Source organism: Dasypus novemcinctus, chromosome 20 (assembly GCF_030445035.2).
Source record: "Dasypus novemcinctus isolate mDasNov1 chromosome 20, mDasNov1.1.hap2, whole genome shotgun sequence".
Classification (NCBI taxonomy): Eukaryota; Metazoa; Chordata; class Mammalia; order Cingulata; family Dasypodidae; genus Dasypus; species Dasypus novemcinctus.
The window spans coordinates 38,811,630-38,818,606 of NC_080692.1; the positions used below are offsets into that span (position 1 = coordinate 38,811,630).

The 6,977-nt window shown below is 38.8% G+C and overlaps 1 pseudogene; it reads left to right on the plus strand.

The window, feature by feature from the left end:
- Positions 1-5,732: 5,732 nt before the first annotated feature.
- On the plus strand, positions 5,733-6,661 carry LOC101429610 (leucine carboxyl methyltransferase 1 pseudogene; annotated as a pseudogene).
- The last annotated feature ends 316 nt before the right edge of the window (positions 6,662-6,977 follow it).

A 6,977-nucleotide genomic window follows, 5' to 3' on the forward strand; every position in this document is an offset into this window, starting at 1 on the left:
AGAATGCAAATTCTTGATTCTGTAAATTGTGTCTTTAAACTCTATCTCTCACATTTATTTTCATTCTGGGTTAGTTGTATTCATTCATTAATTTGTTTATTCAACAAATATTGAGTAGTTATTACTTGCAGGAGTTGATTTAGTCACTGAAATAAGCAATGAGCAAAATAAAACCCTTATCTCAATATGCTTACATTCTATGAGACAGATACTTAAGAAAAATATATATGAATTTAGTGCCAATCTATTAAGAATGCAGGGTTAGGGGACTGGTAATGTGGGTTCATTTTATATAGGGGGATCCAGGAAGGCGTCACTGAGGTAACGTTTGGGCAGAGGCCTGAGGGTTTGGGGAAGTGATAAGTGGGAAACAGCAAAAAGAGCCTTATGGACAAAGAGAGCAGCAAGTACAGAAGCCCTGGAACATATGCAAGTGTCACATAGTTAAGGCAGGCCAGTAGCTGGTGCATGATGGTGCATGGTGGGCTATAGCTGGTGCATGTTGAAGAAGCACGGTAGGCTGAGAGATCAGGCAGGTTGCAAAGGACCAGATGTTATGTGTTCTTTGTAAGCCACATTAACAAACTGAGGTTTTATCCTAAGTACACTGGAAAGTCATTGAAGAGTTTTGGGCAGAGAAGTAAAATGACATATATTTTAGAAGTTCTCTAGCTGTTATATGGAAATTAGGCTGTTGAGGGTTGTGGTAGCAGGTGTGACAGACAGTGATGTCTGCAGATATTTACTGTCTTACTCTATACACACACACACTCTCACACACACACACAAACACACTTCTAAGCCTCCTTTTTAGTTAACTTTGGTCCATGTGACTTGCTCTGGCTGTTGAGAAGAGACTATAACATTATATGAGCAATCACTTCTGGTCTGTTCTGTCCAACTTTGCTTAGGCAAAGCCAGATGTCTTAGATTGAACAAGTGGCAACCCCAAAAAGTGGAGCTTCTCATATCATGCAGAAAGAACACAATCCTGACTCACTTGCTATGTTTTGTACACTTGCTGTGTTTTGCTCTGTAAAGGTCTCCACATCATAACCTCACCCTACACTAACTAATACAGGGTTAACAGACAGAAGAAAGGATTTCCTTTAAAGCTACCATAATGTTTTAGCTAAGAAATGATGATAACTTGACTAGGGTGATAGCATTGGCAGTGTTCAGAATTTGTTAAATTTGGATTTCATTTGGCTGTGTATTACATGCCAATTTCTTTGTTGAGCTGAATATGACTTGCATCCTTCTTGTTTCCTTTTTCACCCCGTCTCTTTCCTCCTTTTTCATTCCTTCTTCCCTTCCTTTCTGTATTTAGTAAAGAAAGCCAGGCATCTTCTCTAAGCCAGGCATGATGCTAGGGACAGGCAATATAGCAGAGAACAAAATAAATGTGATCATAAATTAGCTTACCGAAGGATAGATTTTTGCTAAACAAATAACTATGCTCCATAATTACATAATTATAAGACAAGGGAAAAATCATTAGAGAAAAAACAAGGGACTTCACCAGGGCAGAGGAGTTTAAAAGCCTTCCCTGAGAAACTGAAGTCTATCCTGAGGTCAGGTTATTTTAGCCAGATGAAGAGTGCCTCAGACAGAAGGAACAACACATGGGGGTCTTGAGCTGGGAGGAAGTTTGTACCATTTAAGGATGTGAAACAATGCATTCTATTTAATGTGGGAGTATGGTTCACAATGAGCTAGAGGGGTACAAAGTCAAAAGGTTTTGGACCTTAATCATATTGCTATGCATTTTATCAGCAATCTTTTTATGTGCATTATATTTAATTGCAAATATGTTTGCGTGCATGTGTATGTTTAGTGACAGGGAGAGGCAAAATTAGGCAGTATATTTCTATTATATCAATGGAATGAAATTTTATGTCCTGGGCTTATTAATCCTCTCAGTAGCAGATATACTTCTGCATATCTCCAACTAGAGAGATAGAGGGAGGAAGGATTTTTGCAATACTAAGAATATTGCATATTCTCCAGTTAGTTGGATGACTCTAGAAATTTTGTAGAATCCAGGAAGGGCTTCCTTTTCATATTTGAAATTGAGATGGCATCTTCCAAGTGTTTCTCTTGGAGTACAAGGAGAAAACTGAGACTGAAGTATGATACAAAATCCATCAAAGGGGTTTGTTACCTTTCCTTTTCCTTTGTACTGCTGTGTAAGTGAAGATATATGGGGAAAATAAGCCTTAAAAAATAAAGGTGTGCTCCAACTTTGCCGATCTAAGCTTCTCTGTATACACTTCTGCTTCAGCTATCATAATGCTAATCAGCTACAATTATCCATGAAAAACAGAATCATCACAATTAATGTCAATTTGATAAACTTATAGGATTTTGGCTAAATATTCTCAAAATAAAGTAACTGCAATTAATGCCTTGAAACTGTACAACTCTTGTCTGATCACCATAAAAATCCCATGGGTGTTTTCTGATCAAAATCTTCTATAATCCAAGATGTCATTCCATTTCCCTAATCCAATTGCTTTAATGAAGTACTCACATCTTAATCATTCCCCATGTAATAAATGTTAATATATATGTGATATAAAATGAACATTGGATTCTTCAAATTGTCTCATTTAATAAGTCGAAAGAATAGCTGTACTGGTTTGGGTCTTTTGTGGACCCCAAAGAATCCATTTCTTAGGAAAAACCCATTCCTGTACCTGTGGACCTATTTTATATGGTGGGGGCTTTTGGTTAGATTCAGTTAATGTCTTTTGATTAGATTGTGGGTATGGGACCCTTTGATTGGGTTGAATTCAGTTGGGGGCCTTTGATTGGAGTACTTCAGTGAGGCATGGCCCAGGGTAGGTCTTGGGCCTTTTGCTGGAGTAATTTATAAATGGCAGGAGAAACATTCAGAGACACACAGAGAAATAGAACTGTAAGCTTTTACCTTTACCATGTAAGAGAGGACTCCAGGATCACCTACAGTCACAGAAAGACAGGGAAGCCCAGAGAGGCTGAAAGAGAGGCTGGAGGCTGGAATCAGCACAGCAGCCCTCAGATAAAGAAACCAGGTTTGGAACAAAGAGGGGAGGGATGAGTCATATGCCTCATCACCTCCAGCTGAGCTTGGGGAGAAAGCCTGGAAGAGAAGACACAGTCCAGTCACCATTTTGCCATGCCATATGGTAGGAGCTCAGGATCAGTGGAGCAGGTGAACTTTGGTGAGACAGCATCTCTGATGATGCCTGTATTTGGACATATTCATAGCCTCAGAACTGTAAGATTTTACCCTAATAAATTCCCATGATAAAATCTAGTCAATTTCTGATAATTTTGCAATGGCAGCCTTTAACAAGCTAACACAATAGCTGATTTTTTTTTTTTTTTTACATATTATATTAGGCTCAAAATTGGGGATGTATGATGGTTAGGCTCAGGTGTCAGTTTGGCTAGGAAATGGTGCCCAGTTGTTTGGTCAAGCAAGCACTGGCCATGTTGTTACTGTGAGGACATTTCATGGACTCAAGTCATCAGCAGGTTGATTGTATCAATAGATAATTACATCTACAATCAACCGAGGAGAGTGCCTTCAGCAATGAAAATCTTTCATCCAATAAGTTGAAGGCCTTAAATGGAGAAGGGAATTACCAACGTAGATGTGACTCTTCTTTTAAAATAACAACTGTAATTATTTAATTGACTTCAAAAGTATGTATTTGGATATGATGAAGGAGGATCCTTGCACTCAGTCACAGAACAGTGTGAACTTGGAAAAATAATTAACAATTGAGTCTCAGTATTCTCATCGGATAAGTAAGCGTAATAATGCTTGTCTCATAGAGTTGGTATGAGACTTAAAAATAAGGCATGCAAGTTGCTCAGCGCAGAGCCTGGCACTTGATAAGTTCTTAATAAACGTTTTTTTAAAAAGTATTTATTAGTCTCTCATTGAAGATCAGACTGTACCAATTATACACAACACTGGCCAATTGAAAGTTAACAAAACGAATGTCCAAGAGGGTCAGATGAGGGCTGTCCCCAGTGAAGAGTTGTATAAGCTTTGGCAAGATAGCTCTCCCTTCAGGAGAGAGGAAGTGTCAGAGAGGGATGCCACCATGAACCTCAAGCAGCCAACAGTTCCAAAAGCTGAGATGATGAGCTCCTAGGCCCAGAATGCTTTCCTGTGAGTGGTACACCAAGGAATCCTATGCAATGTGAACTGCTGTGCTTCCTTATTTTTAAATCAGCCCCTATCCTAGGTCAGTCCTTGAAGGTGAAAATTCGGTATCTTATTGCACTGGGCAAGTAGGGAAATGGGGAGATTTTTCCAACATCATTTTAAGTCCTGTGCTGGACATTTGATTTGAGAGTAAGTAGGTCAATGTCTAAGGAACATGAAGAACAAGTACCTAACTAATTGTCACAATTGGTTTGATTAAATATAAAGTTTGTATTGGCCATCCCAATTTATTGGGTGGCAGAAGGTTTCTCAAGTGTGATTTGTATTAATTATAGCTTCAGTCACAATCATCATTGTTATTATAAAGCCAAGACAAATTAGGAAAATGAAGAAATGGTATGGAGTGCCAAGACCAAAATGATGTCCTTATTTAGATGTTTTAACAATCTGTTCTAAGATCTAGTTACTAAAAATTAAAGATATTTAAAAATATAGATATTTATTTTCAAAGATAAGATCTATGTAATAGCACTATAAAGGAGAGTCACCGTGGTGACAGTAGGTACCAGGATAGGGTAAGGAATGTCAAAGGAATTCTTCTATTTATAACATCTATTAAGATATGGGACTGATGTCTACAGAAAGTATGCACTGTAGCACCCAACTAAAATCTGAGAATATTTATTATGACACATCAGTTCAACCATCTTTTCCTGTAGAGTGAAAAGTTAGACAGTCAGGGCATTTGCTAGACTGTAATTTCAAAGGTTTATAAAAGCACATGGCATCTACATGGAGTTGGTATACTCTCCTCCCCATCCTCTGCTATGTGAGCGAGAAAGGGGCTGAAGCTACAACCTAAGGGTGTCAACTGTTACTTATTGAACAAGAACCTGCATACACGGTGTCAGTAATGTGATTAATCATTCTCAGGTCCAAAAAGAAGGTTGTTCATGTTGAAATTTTGATTTATGTGTGCTCTTGCATTATCTCTTAAACCCTAGCCACTTGCCAGCATGCACGCTATAATGAGTTTGGCATTTGTGTAGGACTTTAGAGACATTAAATAATGAATCCCTCTAGAACATCTTGTATTACTATATTCCACCCAATTTTTAAGTACAGGAAACAGAGATAGTTTATAATTTAACTAAATCCTCATACCATATTAGAGTATGGAATTATGAAACATGTCTCACAGAGCCCAACTGGTCACCATAGATCTAAAGAACTGAGGATGCCAAATTTATCAAGGAAATTAGGAGGATGCGCTGATATTTAAGAGAGGTTATTATCTTTTTTCTTTTTAAAAAATCTACTACTGTGATCATTCCTTTTGGCTTAGCCAACACCCTCTATTTAGTATCATACTTAGAACTGACTACGTTTGGTGGGTAACTGTGATGTGCCAGCTGAGCCAAATGGAGCCCCTCCCTGTTGTGTTGCTTTTCCTGTGGCTTTCATGTCCCTCTGCCATCTGTCAACTCCCTTCCATGATCCTGGTGGGCACAGCACCCCAGAATCACCACTCCTGTGACCACTAGTCTGAGCGGGGTGATCTCTTCTTCCCACTGATGACCAGGGCATATGCTACACCTGCGAGGATGCTTCTCTGTACAAGAGGTTTACTGTAAGCCTCGGCCCCTGGTGTGATCCTTTCAGCAAGTATTTTGTGGAAGTATCTAAGGAGAGGAAGGCCCCAGAAGTTAACAGAGGATATTTTCACAAGTCCTTGGTGTCATTCAGCTTATAAAGGCATTTCTATTAAAGACAGAAGGTCAAGGTCAAATTCTGAACCTCCTAACTGGAATGGATACCACCTTCTGGAAATTAAAGGATGAACATCTCTTCCCAAATAAGTTTTTCAAAGTTGACTTTCCAAAGATAGTTACACAGAAAGCAGCACAACATCAAATTCAATCCTGCCTCATCAAAACCCATCATAAAATTACATTCAAAGGACATATTTCAAATGGATGGACTGTTAAGATTCAAAGAGATATGCCATTAATGAGCTGATCTCTGAGACTTATCTGAACAGGAGGGGAAACTAAAAAAATGGAAGGTGAACATGCAATTGCCAACACTTCTGATAACTGAATGTGTGCTGATTTGCATGACTACAGAGCAGTCTGCAAACCTTTTGGAGTGGGCAACCAACAATTTTGAGACTGCCATGTTCATAAACTATAAACAGGTGAACATGGAGGATCGGTTTGGGCAGATCATGATTGAAAACCTGCAGAGACATCAGCAGTGTGACCTGGAAGAAATGGAAACGTACAAGTCTTTAGCATCACAGAAAGAACATCTTCTGTCCAATGGCTGGGAAATGGCATCAGCAGTTGACATGATGGATTTGTACAGCAGATTTCCATGAACTGAAGTGAATAGAATAGCATCACATGAATTCCTGGATAAATAGAACTTGTTGCACAGCTCATGCACCATTATCGTCTTTGTTGGGCAACCAAAGGAAGATATGGACTAGTTTGAAGGAGGTCAGTTATTTATCAGTTTAGGGCTCATGCTGAGCTAGATGCTGACCACTAGCCTTCCTGGATCAGACGCACTGAGCTTTCTTAGTGATGACTGGACCTCATCTCCTGGCTTCATCCCACACTCTGAAAACCCTCACTTACTAGGAGTTAGGCCATATCATTTTCTGTTCCTGTTGACTTTTTGTTGTTTGGATAAATCTCTTGCCAATAAAAAAAAAAAAAGACTACTTTTAATGACCTAAAACCTGCAGGCACATTTTCACTCCTTTCTTCAAAATACTAGGATACTAGATTTTAGAAAGTGATTTTTG